This window comes from Scyliorhinus torazame, chromosome 25 (genome assembly GCF_047496885.1).
Source record: "Scyliorhinus torazame isolate Kashiwa2021f chromosome 25, sScyTor2.1, whole genome shotgun sequence".
Classification (NCBI taxonomy): domain Eukaryota; kingdom Metazoa; phylum Chordata; class Chondrichthyes; order Carcharhiniformes; family Scyliorhinidae; genus Scyliorhinus; species Scyliorhinus torazame.
Window position 1 is genome coordinate 44,095,216 of NC_092731.1, and position 16,340 is coordinate 44,111,555.

The window sequence follows — 16,340 nt, forward strand, 5'->3', positions numbered from 1 at the left end:
TAAAGAAATAGGGCGAGAGATAGAGAAATTGAGAGAGAATGAGGCTGAGACCGAAAGGGGATGAGCGCGAAAGAGAATGAGAGAGTAAGAGCGTGAGAGAAAGTGAGTGAGAGACAAAGAGGGTGGGGGAGAAAGAGGGGAAAGAGGATGGAGAAATAAAGAGTAAAACGACAGAAGGAGTTTCATTTTTTCTCTCTCTCTCTTTCTGTACCTATCTATCTACCCTATCCATTTATCTATCATCTATTTATCTATCTATCTATCTGTCCACCTATCTATCTACCTGTCTGTCTGTCTGTCTATCTACCTATCTATCATCTATTTCTCTCTCTCTCTCTCTCTCTCCCAGTCATAGTAGCTTTGTGATTGGACAATCATGTGTCACGAATTTGATTCAGTATTTTGAAGGGGTAACCAAGAAGGTAGATGAGGGCAGTGCATTCGACGTTATCTGTATGGATTTTAGCAAGGCCTTTAACAAGATACTGTATGGTAGGTTGTTGCAAAAGTTTAAATCGCACGGTATCCAGTGTGGGGTAGCCAATAGGGTGAAACGCTTGGCTTGACGATAGAAGACAAAGGATGGTTGTAGAGGGTTGTTTTTCAAACTGGATGTCTGTAACCAGCGGTGTGCCTCATGCATCAGTGCTGGGCCTGCTGTTATTTGCTTGTTTTATTAAGTATTTGGATCAGTGCTGGGTCTACTGTTATTTGTTTGTTTTATTAAGTATTTGGATGAGGATTTAGGACGCATGGTTCGTAGGTTTTCAGATGACATTAATATTGGTGGCATAGTGGAGACTGAAGAAGGTTATCTAGTATTGTAAAGTGGTATAGATCAATGGGCCAGTGGGCCAATGAATGGCAGATGGAGTTTAATTTAGAAATATGTGAAGTGATGCATTTTGGTTGATCGAATCGGGGCGGGATCTACTCAGTTAATGATAGAGTGCCTTGAAGAAGACATGAAAGACAAATTCAGGAACCACGGTTCAGAAGTGTCCACTATGCGTCACTTTACAAGACATTTCTTGGAATGAGGCAGATGCGTGTTGAGAGATGATCCGGTTCATCAAATTTATACATTTTGTGTACAGTTTCTGCATTTTCATCGCGGTTCGAAGGCCGTTGTTTAATATCGCGGGGTGCAGGTCATCTGTATCGGCGAATCTGTTCCTAACCAGTAGCTGCGAGTCACTGTCCGATCCTGCTTGATTGTCTTATTATTCACGAGTTGGTTGAGTTGACCGTTGGAGAAATCTCTTTGAATTGTATCGTTTTTGCGAGTGCATATCGTGTGCGACAAATGGCGCACGTTGAAGGCAGCGTATTTCTTTTACAGGGGCAAATGTGGGAAATGAAGAAGGTATGTGTCCAGTTCGCTGACCCACGCGTTGCACAAAAATATTGGCGTGGGCAGTTTTGATGAGCGGTCTCAATTCCGCCCTGTTGATTGCATCTCTGGGGCGCTGTGCCTTGGCGGTTTCGACAGGCGATGTACCAATTGTAAAAAAGGATTTCCAATTTTTTTCTGGTAAGCTACAAACTCTCCCCGGTCTCCCGCGTGACAGGCGGGGATACTAACCACTATACTAACGAGGAAATTAGGTTTGATGAGCCACGCTTGGCCAACTGAGGGTTTCTGCACCTCTGAAATCACTCCATTGATTGAAGATGCTCTATTTGTCTGTGAAATCAGTAAAATAACGGCAACTCAATACCATGTGGAAAGGAAGATCGTCCCATGTTAATTTTGGAAGACTGGATGCAGGATCACCCAAACTCTTCCGCGTGTATTGAGCTGTAAATATTGAGGCGGGTGTTCACTTCAGACCCTGACATCTGCAGGCGGGCTAATGGCAGCAATATTCACGCGATCAGTTCCAGTGGCATGAGATTCCGCAGAAATTTGATCGGAAATTATATTTGGCTCCATGTAAATTAAAAACTATTTCAATTAACCAGTTGCCTAAAGAGGGCCACAACTTATATAGTCTGCAAGCAACATTATACATCAGACTTTTGTGCAAATCAGGAGATGTGTATTTTTGCTTTTCCCAGAAAACACATTGAATTTAACTGTCTTGTTCACCATCACGACACAGCATGAAGAGAGGTGGGATCGGTAGGTTCCAAAATCACGAATCACGTCGACGGTGGTTACATTCGTGTCAGAAGTGTGTCGGCCCAGGGCACAGTGTCTGAGGGACTGGGTCTGCGTGGGCAATTATGATATTCAGTACACTGTCAATGAGATTTCGTCGCCCTTTACTTCGTAATAATAGACAGAGTAGTGAAGCAAAGAAGACATGAAAGACAAATTCAGGAACCACGGTTCAGAAGGGTCCACTATGCGTCACTTTACAAGACATTTCTTGGAATGAGGCTGATGCGTGTTGAGAGATGATCCGGTTCATCAAATTTATACATTTTGTGTCCGGTTTTTGCATTTTCATCGCGGTTCGAAGGCCGTTGTTTAATATCGCGGGGTGCAGGTCATCTGTATCGGCGAATCTTTTCCTAACCAGTAGCTGCGAGTCACTGTCCGATCCTGCCTGAGTTGGTTGAGTTGAGCGTTGGAGAAATCTCTTTGAATTGTATCGTTTTTGCGAGTGCATATCGTGTGCGACAAATGGCGCATGTTGAAGGCAGCGTTTTTCTTTTACTGGGGCAAATGAGGGAAATGAAGAAGGTAATGTGTCTGTTTCGCTGACCCACGCATTGCATAGAAATATTGGTGCGGGCGGTTTTGATGAGCGGTCTCAATTCCGCACTGTTGATTGCATCTCTGGGGCGGTGTGTCTTGGCGGATTCGATAGCCGATGTACCAATTCTAAAAAAAAATGACCAATTTTTTTCTGGCAAAGAACAAACTCTACTCCTCGGGGAATTGAACCCCGGTCAACCGCGTGACAGATGGGGATACTAACCACTATCCTAACGAGGATCTTTGAGTTTGTGAGCCCCGCTTGGCCAACTGAGGGTTTCTGCGCCTCTGAAATCACTCCATTTACTGAAGATGCTCGATTTGTCTGTGAAATCAATAAAATCGCGTCAGCTCAATACCATGTGGAAAGGAAGATCGTCCCATGTTAATTTTGGAAGACTGGATGCAGGATCACCCAAACTCTTCCGCGTGTATTGAGCTGTACATATTGAGGCGGTTCTTCACTTCAGACCCTGACATCTGCAGGCGGGCTAATGGCAGCAATATTCACGCGATCAGTTCCAGTGGCATGAGATTCCGCAAAAATTGTATCGGAAATTATGTTTGGCTCCATGTAAAGTAAAAACGATTTCAATTCACCAGTTGCCTAAACAGGGCCACTACTTATATAGTCAGCAAGCAACATTATACATCAGACTTTTGTGCAAATCAGGAGATGTGTATTTTTGCTTTTCCCAGAAAACACATTGAATTAAACTGTCTTGTTCACCATCACGACACAGTATGAAGAGAGATGGGATCGGCAGGTTCCAAAATCACGAATCACGTCGACGCTGGTTACATTCGTGTCAGAAGTGTGTCGGCCAAGGGCACAGTGTCTGAGGGACTGGGTCTTCGTGGGGCAATTATGATATTCAGTACACTGTCAATGAGATTTCTTTCCCCTTTACTTCGTAATAATAGACAGAGTAGTGAAGCAAAGAAGACATGAAAGACAAATTCAGGAACCACGGTTCAGAAGGGTCCACTATGCGTCACTTTACAAGACATTTCTTGGAATGAGGCTGATGCGTGTTGAGAGATGATCCGGTTCATCAAATTTATACATTTTGTGTCCAGTTTTTGCATTTTCATCGTGGTTCGAAGGCCGTTGTTTAATATCGCGGGGTGCAGGTCATCTGTATCGGCGAATCTGTTCCTAACCAGTAGCTGCGAGTCACTGTCCGATCCTGCTTGATTGTCTTATTATTCACGAGTTGGTTGAGTTGACCGTTGGAGAAATCTCTTTGAATTGTATCGTTTTTGCGAGTGCATATCGTGTGCGACAAATGGCGCATGTTGAAGGCAGCGTTTTTATTCTACAGGGGCAAATATGGGAAATGAAGAAGGTAATGTGTCCGTTTCGCTGACCCACGCATTGCACAGAAATATTGGTGCGGGCGGTTTTGATGAGCGGTCTCAATTCCGCACTGTTGATTGCATCTCTGTGGCGGTGTGCCTTGGCGGATTCGACAGCCGATGAACCAATTCTAAAAAATCATTCCCAATTTGATTCTGGTAAGGTACAAACTCTCCCCATTGGGGAATTGAACCCCGGTCTCCCACATGACAGGCAGGGATACTAACCACTATACTAACGAGGAACTTCAGTTTGGCAAAACACGCTTGGCCAACTGAGGGTTTCTGCGCCTCTGAAATCACTCCATTTACTGAAGATGCTCGATTTGTCTGTGAAATCAGTACAATCGCGGCAACTCAATACCATGTGGAAATGAAGATCGTCCCATGTTAACTTTGGAAGACTGGATGCAGGATCACCCAAACTCTTCCGCGTGTATTAAGCTGTAAATATTGAGGCGGTTGTTCACTTCAGACCCTGAAATCTGCAGGCGGGCTCATGGCAGCAATATTCACGCGATCAGTTCCAGTGGCATGAGATTCCGCAGAAATTAGATCGGAAATTATATTTGGCTCCATGTAAAGTAAAAACGATTTCAATTAACCCGTTGCCTAAACAGGGCCACTACTTATATAGTCGGCAAGCAACATTATACATCAGACTTTTGTGCAAATCAGGAGATGCGTATTTTTGCTTTTCCCAGAAAACACATTGAATTAAACTGTCTTGTTCACCATCAGGACACAGTATGAAGAGAGGTGGGATCGGCAGGTTCCAAAATCACGAATCACGTCGACGCTGGTTACATTCGTGTCAGAATTGTGTCGGCCCAGGACACAGTGTCTGCGGGACTGGGTCTGCGTGGGGCAATTATGATATTCAGTACACTGTCAATGAGCTTTCCTTCCCCTTTTGCTACCCTCTTGCTATTTATGTACGTGTAAAAAGCCTTGGGATTTTCCTTCACCCTATTTTCCAATGACGTATCATGACCCCTTCTAGCCCTCCTGACTCCTTGCTTAAGTTCCTTCCTACTTTCCTTATATTCCACACAGGCTTCATCTGTTCCCAGACTTTTAGCCCTGACAAATGCCTCCTTTTTCTTTTTGACGAGGCCTACAATATCTCTCGTTAACCAAGATTCCCGAAAATTGCCGTATATATCCTTCATCCTCACAGGAACATGCCGGTCCTGAATTCCTTTCAACTGACACTTGAAAGCCTCCCACATGTCAGATGTTGATTTGCCCTCAAACATCTGCCCCCAATCTAGGTTCTTCAGTTCCCGCCTAATATTGTTATAATTAGCCTTCCTCCTATTTAGCACATTCATCCTAGGACCACTCTTATCCTTGTCCACCAGTACTTTAAAACTTACTGAATTGTGGTCACTGTTACCGAAATGCTCCCCTACTGAAACATCTACCACCTGGCCGGGCTTATTCCCCAATACCAGGTCCAGTACCGTCCCTTCCCTAGTTGGACTGTCTACATATTGTTTTAAGAAGTCTTCCTGGATGCTCCTTACAAACTCCGCCCCGTCTAGGCCCCTGGCACTAAGTGAGTCCCAGTCAATATTGGTGAAGTTGAAGTCTCCCATCACCACACCCCTGTTGTTTTTACTCTTTTCCAAAATCTGTCTACCTATCTGCTCCTCTATCTCCCGCTGGCTGCTGGGATGCCTGTAGGAACCCCCCCAACATTGTAACTGCACCCTTCTTATTCCTGATCTCTACCCATATAGCCTCACTGCCCTCTGAGGTGTCCTCCCGCAGTACAGCTGTGATATTCTCCCTAACCAGCACAACTCCGCCTCCCCTTTTACATCCCCCTCTATCCCGCCTGAAACATCTAAATCCTGGAACGTTTAGCTGCCACACATACACAGTCACAGACTTTTTCAGAGACAAACGATCTCTCCCTCAGGCACGCGCTTAGCATAAACTATTTCCAAAACACATTCTCTTTTTCTGTCTCCCTCTCACACATATGCACATATTCTCTGATACAATCGCACTCCCTCTAGCTCTCTGCCTCAGAAACACAGACACAAATTGCTTCTGAGTTTGCCTATCTCTCTGTGTCTCTCTTTCACACACACACAGACAGACAAGGACCGTTCTGTCACACGCTCTCTCTCCCTCAGACGCACACACACAAACTCTTTCTGGCTCTCTCTCGCTGTCCTTATCTCTCTCTCTACCTCGCTATATCTCTTTCAATCTCTCTCTCACATACACACTGTCACAGACTCTCAAAAACGTTTTTCTGACACAAACACTCTCACTCTCTCTCTCCTCCACACACTCTTTCTGGCACATTCTACCTCTCTATCTCTCTCTGCCTCTGCCTCTGTCTCCATCACTATCTCTATCTCTCCCCAGTTCGGCCTACTCCCATTTTTGTCTGGTCTCGTCCAGTGGAGTTCGAGCTCCGTCCAGTAGCTATCCGAATATTTTGACATAAACATCCACCCCGTCTCGCTGCTGGTGCCTCTCAGGTCCTCCAGTCGTGTGTTTTCTGGGGGCCCGGGGTACCCTACAGTCTCTTTGCGGAGGAGGTGTTTTATTTGGAAGTGTCTCAATTCCTGTCCTTTTCCTGGTGTCCACTTCCTCATCACTTCGCCCAGTGTCGCCAATGGGCTCGTTGTGCATCTTGCTGAGGAGGATAGGAGTGCTGATGACACACAGACTACTTTAGACGCACGCACACACTCGCTCACACACACAGACTACTTTTAATGCATGCGCACACACAGGCTACTTTTGACACGCACACGCACTCTCTGGCACACACAGACTACTTTTGACGCTCGCACGCACAGACTACTTTTGACGCACACGTTCATTCTCTCGCACACACTCGCACACACACATGCATATACTACTTTGGACGTGCATGTTCACTCTCATGCACACACACGCATGCACAGACTACTTTTGACGTACAGGTTCACTCTCTTGCGCACACACAGATAGACTATTTCTGACGCACATCTCGCTCTTGCACACACACAGACTATTTCTGACGCACAACTCTCTCTCGCACACACACTTGCGCTCAGACACACAGACTAACTTTGAGTCACAGGTTCATTCTCTCGCACAGAAACACACAGAGAGACTACCTTTGACGCACACATCTCTCTCGCACGCACACACAGACTATTTCTGACGCACATGCTCTCCCTCTTGCATACGCACGCAGACTATTTCTGATGCACATCTCGCTCTCCCGCACACACACTTGCACACACACAGACTACTTTTGACTCACAAATTCACTCTCTCGCACACACACTCGCACACACAGACTATTTCTGATGCACAATCCCTCCCTCTCTCGCAAACGCACAGACTATTTCTGACGCACATCTCTCTCTCCCGCACACACACTTGCACACACACAGACTACTTTTGACTCACAAATTCACTCTCTCGCACACACAGACTATTTCTGACGCACATCTCTCTCGCCCGCGCACACACTTGGACACACACACAAACAGACCACTTTTGACGCACATCTCTCTCTCTTGCACATAAACACAGACGATTTCTGACGGACATCTCTCTCTCTCTCGCACACAGACACAGACTATGTCTGATGCACATCTCTCTCTCCTGCACACACAGACTATTCCTGACGCACATGCTCGCCCCCTCGCACACACACACACTCTATTTCTGACACACATGCTCTCCCTCTCGCAGACACACAATTTCTGACACAATGCTCTCCGTCTCTCTTACTCTCTCTCTCACAGACACAGACACAGACTCTTTCTGGCACACATCGTCTCTCTCCAGCGCAAACCCACGCACACAAACTCTTTCTGACACACACTCACTCTCTCTTAATCCCTCTCACACACAGGCACAGACTCTTTCTGACACCACTCTCTCGCTCTCTTCCCCCCTCTCTCTCCCTCTCACACAAACACACTCACACACAGACGCTTTCTGAAATATACAATCACTCTTTCTCGCGCACACGCACTCATACGCACACAGAGACTCTTTCTGACACACCCGATCTCCCCCTACCTACCTCCCTCTCTCGCCCACACACACAAACACTTTCTGACTCCCTCTATCTTTCAATCTTTCTCCCTCTCATACACACATACAGTCATCGACTCTTTCTGACGCAGACACACTCCATCTCTCGCTCTCTCTTAATGAAGTTTCATCAGATTTGTTCCAGGGATTTTTCGAGTGTCCTATCAAGATAGATGGAAGAAGCTAGGCCGGTATTTTGCACAGTTTATTTCTGACACACACACTCTCTCTCACTCTCTCTCTCCCGCTCCCTCTTATTTTGAGCAGTAAGTTGATAAGATTGAGAAATATAAAATACTTATAAGGGTAGACAGCTTAGCTGCAGGTAAAATGTTAACCATTGTTTGTGAGTTTGGAACCGGTGGGACAATAGCAAAAGCAAAAAGCAGCAACCCATTTAGTAGAAAGGTGACGATATTTACTCAAAAGATTGTTGAATAATCGAAATTTTCTATGCCAGAGGACCATGGGAGCTCAGAAATTGAGTGGTATTGTGATTGAATACAGCTGTTTATCGGAAGTATATTTGTATAGAGCAGATGTGTTATCATCACCATCCAACTTACTCCCTCAATGCCACTCAATATATATTGAAGGAAATGGAGCAGATTGGTATGAAGAAAATGGAGACCACATGTTTATTTGGAACAAAAGAGCTTAGATGAATGAATGGAGAAAAGCATTTTCAGAGCATAATATAGAAAAAAGCAAACAGCGTTCAAGCCAATATATGTCGATCAAGCCTAATAAAGCCCAAAACATTATAAATATGATTCTCGGGGGATAACAATGGCAAGCATTGAAGATGAACATTGATCAGCACTTTCGTATGACGTGCTTGAAAAGGTGGGTACGTTGTTTGAGTGCTCCGTCTCCTTACAACAATACCACTAATAGCACTACTGATTATACTTTAATAACAGGAGTAGCAATAATGCAAATGCATTGGCTGAGGTGCAAACGAAATCCACAAACACAATTTCAGATGTGAGGCAGCACATTTCATGAAGTGTAAACGGTGAAGAGGGAAGGACAGGGGTAATCTGATGACAGTGTTCGCATGCCGCACAATTTCTAGGGAAGAGCTCCAGATATTCCCAATTGTAGTCAGACTAAATCTAGATAAGAAAACAAGATGAGAGTAAAACTAATAATTTCCTCTCGAAATACAGCAGCATGTTTATCACCACTTACTAAACAGAATGTGGAACTTCCCTCCAGTTTGCTGAATTGATCAGAATATCTCAGAACCATTTTTCTTTGGGTTGGAAATTAAGACGAAAGAAGAGGAAACAGCAGCATTAGAAAGTGTTGCCGTTTTGTTCAATTGGGGGTGATTAAAGCTTGTCAACTGCGGACATCACCATATCCAAGCGTAGTCTCTGATTTTTTGGGATTTCGGTTAGTCAGTGTTCTGAACTTGCCGATTGGCTCAGGGGGCATCATTCTGTGGTTGGACCTCCTGATTGGCTGAAAGGCTGTCCGGCAGCGGCTGGAGATCCTGATTGGCTGAGGGGCTGTAGGTCAGTTTTATTTATTGGTTAATTTGATAATTGTTGTAACCGGATATTTCACCGCGATCTTGATCTGCTCCCTGAACCTGGACTGAGTCACCACATAAATAAATGTGTTTGTGCAGCAATTTAAATCCCGCATCATAAATCCGACTTCTTGTAAATTATATTGTGGAATGGTGAGGTAATATAATCCTCTCAAATCAATATAGAAAAATTTAATAACAAACACAGTCCAGAGGAGAATGAAAGCACCGGAGATGCTGAAGAGTAAAATCATTGACTTCCTTCTGCTCTCCATCTCTGGGTCTTTACGATTGTCTCCCTGACTCTGAGCCCTCAGTGCCTTCCGGCTTCGACTTGTGATTAAAATGTGTCTGACTGTCAGAGTGTTGATCAACAGGTTTAAAAAGAATGGGATCAATGGGGTTAAAATCTGATCAAACCAGTTATATACAACCCATCCGGTATCAGTGTAATAGCTGCTCTTTGTCTGACAGAACCACGGCACATTGTCGATTATCTGTAAAGGTTCATTTGTAAAGTACCGTGGGATGTTTTTTATACAGAGCAAGAGTCCGCTCGTTGACAGGACCACAGCCGCTGTTTTCCCGGTGCAATAGTGTCTTTTCAGTTTCTGGCAGCGAATGGCCACAAATCGATCAAAGGAGAATGTGAGGGTGAACCAGACAGAACAGTCCGCGGCTGCAGGCATCAGAACACCGTTAACACGGCACACATAAGTAATGTCCAGGAAATTCCAGAGGAAATAATAGCAATTGATCTTGTTCAGTATGGGACGAGTGATCATAAACATCAGATCTGCCGCCGCCATGGCCACCAGGTAGCGAGAGGTGCAGGTAGCGAGGCCACACTTGCCCCGACTCAGAATCGCAATTCCCAGTAAATTTCCTGTCAGAGAGAACGAAGAAGTGTCTGGAAATTACTGATGAAACATTCTCTGTGTCTGAACCGGGACAGGATTTCAGTGTCAATATAATGGGCAGTGGGTGGGTGGGAGTGTTGGCAGCGGAGTGGGCACAGAGATTAACAGAGAGGGTTTCTGCGCCTCTGAAATCACTCCATTTACTGAAGATGCTCGATTTGTCTGTGAAATCAGTAAAATCGTGGCAACGCAATACCATGTGGAAAGGAAGATCGTCCCATGTTAATTTTGGAAGACTGGATGCAGGATCACCCAAACACTTCCGCGTGTATTGAGCTGTAAATATTGAGGCGGTTGTTCACTTCAGACCCTGACATCTGCAGGCGGGCTAATGGCAGCAATATTCACGCGACCAGTTCCGGTAGCATGAGATACCGCAAAAATTATATCGGAAAGAATGTTTGGCTCCATGTAAAGTAAAAACAATTTCAATTAACCAGTTGCCTAAACAGGGCCACTACTTATATAGTCAGCAAGCAACATTATACATCAGACTTTTGTGCAAATCAGGAGATGTGTATTTTTGCTTTTCCCAGAAAACACATTGAATTAAACTGTCTTGTTCACCATCACGACACAGTATGAAGAGAGATGGGATCGGCAGGTTCCAAAATCACGAATCACGTCGACGGTGGTTACATTCGTGTCAGAAGTGTGTCGGCCCAGCGCACAGTGTCTGAGGGACTGGGTCTGCGTGGGGCAATTATGATATTCAGTACACTGTCAATGAGATTTCGTTCCCCTTTACTTCGTAATAATAGATAGAGTAGTGAAGCAAAGAAGACATGAAAGACAAATTCAGGAACCACGGTTCAGAAGGGTCCACTATGCGTCACTTTACAAGACATTTCTTGGAATGAGGCTGATGCGTGTTGGGAGATGATCCGGTTCGTCAAATTTATACATTTTGTGTCCAGTTTTTGCATTTTCATCGCGGTTCGAAGGCCGTTGTTTAATATCGCGGGGTGCAGGTCATCTGTATCGGCGAATCTGTTCCTAACCAGGAGCTGCGAGTCACTGTCCGATCCTGCTTGATTGTCTTATTATTCATGAGTTGGTTGAGTTGACCGTTGGAGAAATCTCTTTGAATTGTATCGTTTTTGCGAGTGCATATCGTGTGCGACAAATGGCGCATGTTGAAGGCAGCGTTTTTCTTTTACGGGGCAAATATGGGAAATGAAGAAGGTAATGTGTCTGTTTCGCTGACCCACGCATTGCACAGAAATATTGGTGCGGGCGGTTTTGATGAGCGGTCTCAATTCCGCACTGTTGATTGCATTTCTGGGGCGATGTGCCTTGGCGGATTCGACAGCCGATGTACCAATTCTAAAAAATAATTCCCAATGTTTTTCTGTTAAAGTGCAAACCCTCCACGTCGGGGAATTGAACCCCGGTCTCCCGCGTGACAGGCGGGGATACTAACCACTATACTAACGAGGAACGTCAGTTTAGAGAGACACGCTTGGCCAACTGAGGGTTTCTGCGCCTCTGAAATCACTCCATTTACTGAAGATGCTCGATTTGTCTGTGAAATCAGTAAAATCGCGGCAACTCAATACCATGTGGAGAGGAAGATCGTCCCATGTTAATTTTGGAAGACTGGATGCAGGATCACTCAAACACTTCCACGTGTATAGAGCTGTAAATATTGAGGCGGTTGTTCACTTCAGACCCTGACATCTGCAGGCGGGCTAATGGCAGCAATATTCAGGCGATCAGTTCCAGTGGCATGAGATTCCGCAAAAATTGTATCGGAAATTATGTTTGGCTCCATGTAAAGTAAAAACAATTTCAATTAACCAGTTGCCTAAACAGGGCCACTACTTATATAGTCAGCAAGCAACATTATACATCAGACTTTTGAGCAAAACAGGAGATGTGTATTTTTGCTTTTCCCAGAAAACACATTGAATTAAACTGTCTTGTTCACCATCACGACACAGTATGAAGAGAGATGGGATCGGCAGGTTCCAAAATCACGAATCACGTCGACGGTGGTTACATTCGTGTCAGAAGTGTGTCGGCCCAGGGCACAGTGTCTGAGGGACTGGGTCTGCGTGGGGCAATTATGATATTCAGTACATGGTCAATGAGATTTCGTTCCCCTTTACCGTTGGAGAAATCTCTTTGAATTGTATCGTTTTTGCGAGTGCATATCGTGTGCGACAAATGGCGCATGTTGAAGGCAGCGTTTTTCTTTTACAGGGGCAAATATGGGAAATGAAGAAGGCAATGTGTCCGTTTCGCTGACCCACGCATTGCACAGAAATATTGGTGCGGGCGGTTTTGATGAGCGGTCTCAATTCCGCACTGTTGATTGCATCTCTGGGGCGGTGTGTCTTGGCGGATTCGACAGCCGATGTACCAATTCTAAAAAATCATTGCCAATTTTTTTCTGGTAAGGTACAAACTCTCCCCGTCGGGGAATTGAACCCCGGTCTCCCGCGTGACAGGCGGGGATACTAACCACTATACTAACGAGGAACTTCAATTTGGTGAGCCACGCTTGGCCAACTGAGGGTTTCTGCGCTTCTGAAATCACTCCATTTACTGAAGATGCTCGATTTGTCTGTGAAATCAGTAAAATCGCGGCAACTCAATACCATGTGGAAAGGAAGATCGTCCCATGTTAATTTTGGAAGACAGGATGCAGGATCACCCAAACTCTTCCGCGTGTATTGAGCTGTAAATATTGAGGCGGTTGTTCACTTCAGACCCTGACATCTGCAGGCGGGCTAATGGCAGCAATATTCACGCGATCAGTTCCAGTGGCATGAGATTCCGCAAAAATTATATCGGAAATTATGTTTGGCTCCATGTAAAGTAAAAACAATTTCAATTAACCAGTTGCCTAAACAGGGCCACTACTTATATAGTCAGCAAGCAACATTATACATCAGACTTTTGTGCAAATCAGGAGAGGTGTATTTTTGCTTTTCCCAGAAAACACATTGAATTAAACTGTCTTGTTCACCACCGCGACACAGTATGAAGAGAGATGGGATCGGCAGGTTCCAAAATCACGAATCACGTCGACGATGGTTACATTCGTGTCAGAAGTGTGTCAGCCCAGCGCACAGTGTCTGAGGGACTGGGTCTGCGTGGGGCAATTATGATATTCAGTACACTGTCAATGAGATTTTGTTCCCCTTTTCTTCGTAATAATAGACAGAGTAGTGAAGCAAAGAAGACATGAAAGACAAATTCAGGAACCACGGTTCAGAAGGGTCCACTATGCGTCACTTTACAAGACATTTCTTGGAATGAGGCTGATGCGTGTTGAGAGATGATCCGGTTCATCAAATTTATACATTTTGTGTCCAGTTTTTGTATTTTCATCGCGGTTCAAAGGCCGTTGTTTAATATCGCGGGGTGCAGGTCATCTGTATCGGCGAATCTGTTCCTAACCAGTAGCTGCGAGTCACTGTCCGATCCTGCTTCATTGTCTTATTATTCACGAGTTGGTTGAGTTGACCGTTGGAGAAATCTCTTTGAATTGTATCGTTTTTGCGAGTGCATATCGTGTGCGACAAATGGCGCATGTTGAAGGCGGCGTTTTTCTTTTACAGGGGCAAATGTGGGAAATGAAGAAGGTAATGTGTCTGTTTCGCCGACCCACGCATTGCACAGAAATATTGGTGCGGGCGGTTTTGATGAGCGGTCTCAATTCCGCACTGTTGATTGCATCTCTGGGGCGGTGTGCCTTGGCGGATTCGACAGCCGATGTACCAATTCTAAAAAATAATTCCCAATTTTTTTCTGGTAAGGTATAAACTGTCCCCATTGGGGAATTGAACACCGGTCTCCCGCGTGACAGGCGGGGATACTAACCACTATACTAATGAGGAACTTTGGTTTGGCGAGACACGCTTGGCCAACTGAGGGTTTCTGCGCATCTGAAATCACTCCATTTACTGAAGATGCTCGATTTGTCTGTGAAATCAGTAAAATCGCGGCAACTCAATACCATGTGGAAAGGAAGATCGTCCCATGTTAATTTTGGAAGACTGGATGCAGGATCACCCAAACTCTTCCGCGTGTATTGAGCTGTAAATATTGAGGCAGTTCTTCACTTCAGACCCTGACATCTGCAGGCGGGCTAATGGCAGCAATATTCACGCGATCAGTTCCAGTGGCATGAGATTCCGCAAAAATTAGATCGGAAATTATGTTTGGCTCCATGTAAAGTAAAAACGATTTCAATTAACCAGTTGCCGAAAGAGGGCCACTACTTATATAGTCAGCAAGCAACATTATACATCAGACTTTAGTGCAAATCAGGAGATGTGTATTTTTGATTTTCCCAGAAAACACATTGAATTAAACTGTCTTGTTCACCATCAAGACACAGTATGAAGATAGATGGGATCGGCAGGTTCCAAAATCACGAATCACGTCGACGATGGTTACATTCGTGTCAGAAGTGTGTCGGCCCAGGGCACAGTGTCTGAGGGACTGGGTCTGCGTGGGGCAATTATGATATTCAGTACACTGTCAATGAGATTTCGTTCCCCTTTACTTCGTAATAATAGCCAGAGTAGTGAAGCAAAGAAGACATGAAAGACAAATTCAGGAACCACGGTTCAGAAGGGTCCACTATGCGTCAGTTTACAAGACATTTCTTGGAATGAGGCTGATGCGTGTTGGGAGATGATCCGGTTCATCAAATTTATACATTTTGTGTGCAGTTTTTGCATTTTCATCGCGGTTCGAAGGCCGTTGTTTAATATCGCGGGGTGCAGGTCATCTGTATCGGCGAATCTGTTCCTAACCAGTAGCTGCGAGTCACTGTCCGATCCTGCTTGATTGTCTTATTATTCACGAGTTGGTTGAGTTGACCGTTGGAGAAATCTCTTTCAATTGTATCGTTTCTGTGAGTGCATATCGTGTGCGACAAATGGCGCATGTTGAAGGCAGCGTTTTTCTTTTACGGGGCAAATATGGGAAATGAAGAAGGTAATGTGTCCGCTTCGCTGACCCACGCATTGCACAGAAATATTGGTGCGGGCGGTTTTGATGAGCGGTCTCAATTCCGCACTGTTGATTGCATTTCTGGGGCGGTGTGCCTTGGCGGATTCGACAGCCGATGTACCAATTCTAAAAAATCATTCCCCATTTTTTTCTGGCAAAGTACAGACTCTCCCCGTCGGGGAATTGAACCCCGGTCTCCCGCGTGACAGGCGGGGATACTAACCACTATACTAACGAGGAACTTTGGTTTGGCGAGACACGCTTGGCCAACTGAGAGTTTCTGCGCCTCTGAAATCACTCCATTTACTGAAGATGCTCGATTTGTGTGTGAAATCAGTAAAATCGCGGCAACTCAATACCATGTGGAAAGGAAGATCGTCCCATGTTAATTTTGGAAGACTGGATGCAGGATCACCCAAACTCTTCCGCGTGTATTGAGCTGTAAATATTGAGGCAGTTCTTCACTTCAGACCCTGACATCTGCAGGCGGGCTAATGGCAGCAATATTCACGCGATCAGTTCCAGTGGCATGAGATTCCGCAAAAATTATATCGGTAATTATGTTTGGCTCCATGTAAAGTAAAAACGATTTCAATTAACCAGTTGCCGAAAGAGGGCCACTACTTATATAGTCAGCAAGCAACATTATACATCAGACTTTTGTGCAAATCAGGAGATGTGTATTTTTGCTTTTCCCAGAAAACACATTGAATTAAACTGTCTTGTTCACCATCACGACACAGTATGAAGAGAGATGGGATCGGCAGGTTCCAAAATCACG

General features: G+C 45.0%; 3 non-coding genes across 3 annotated transcripts; all 3 read right to left on the bottom strand.

The window, feature by feature from the left end:
* Positions 1–11,956: 11,956 nt before the first annotated feature.
* On the bottom strand, positions 11,957–12,028 carry trnad-guc (transfer RNA aspartic acid (anticodon GUC)). Its single transcript has one exon. It is a non-coding gene; the product is annotated as a tRNA-Asp (tRNA).
* Positions 12,029–13,000: 972 nt separating this feature from the next.
* On the bottom strand, positions 13,001–13,072 carry trnad-guc (transfer RNA aspartic acid (anticodon GUC)). Its single transcript has one exon. It is a non-coding gene; the product is annotated as a tRNA-Asp (tRNA).
* Positions 13,073–15,727: 2,655 nt separating this feature from the next.
* trnad-guc (transfer RNA aspartic acid (anticodon GUC)) lies at positions 15,728–15,799 on the bottom strand. The gene has a single exon. It is a non-coding gene; the product is annotated as a tRNA-Asp (tRNA).
* Between the last annotated feature and the right edge of the window lie 541 nt (positions 15,800–16,340).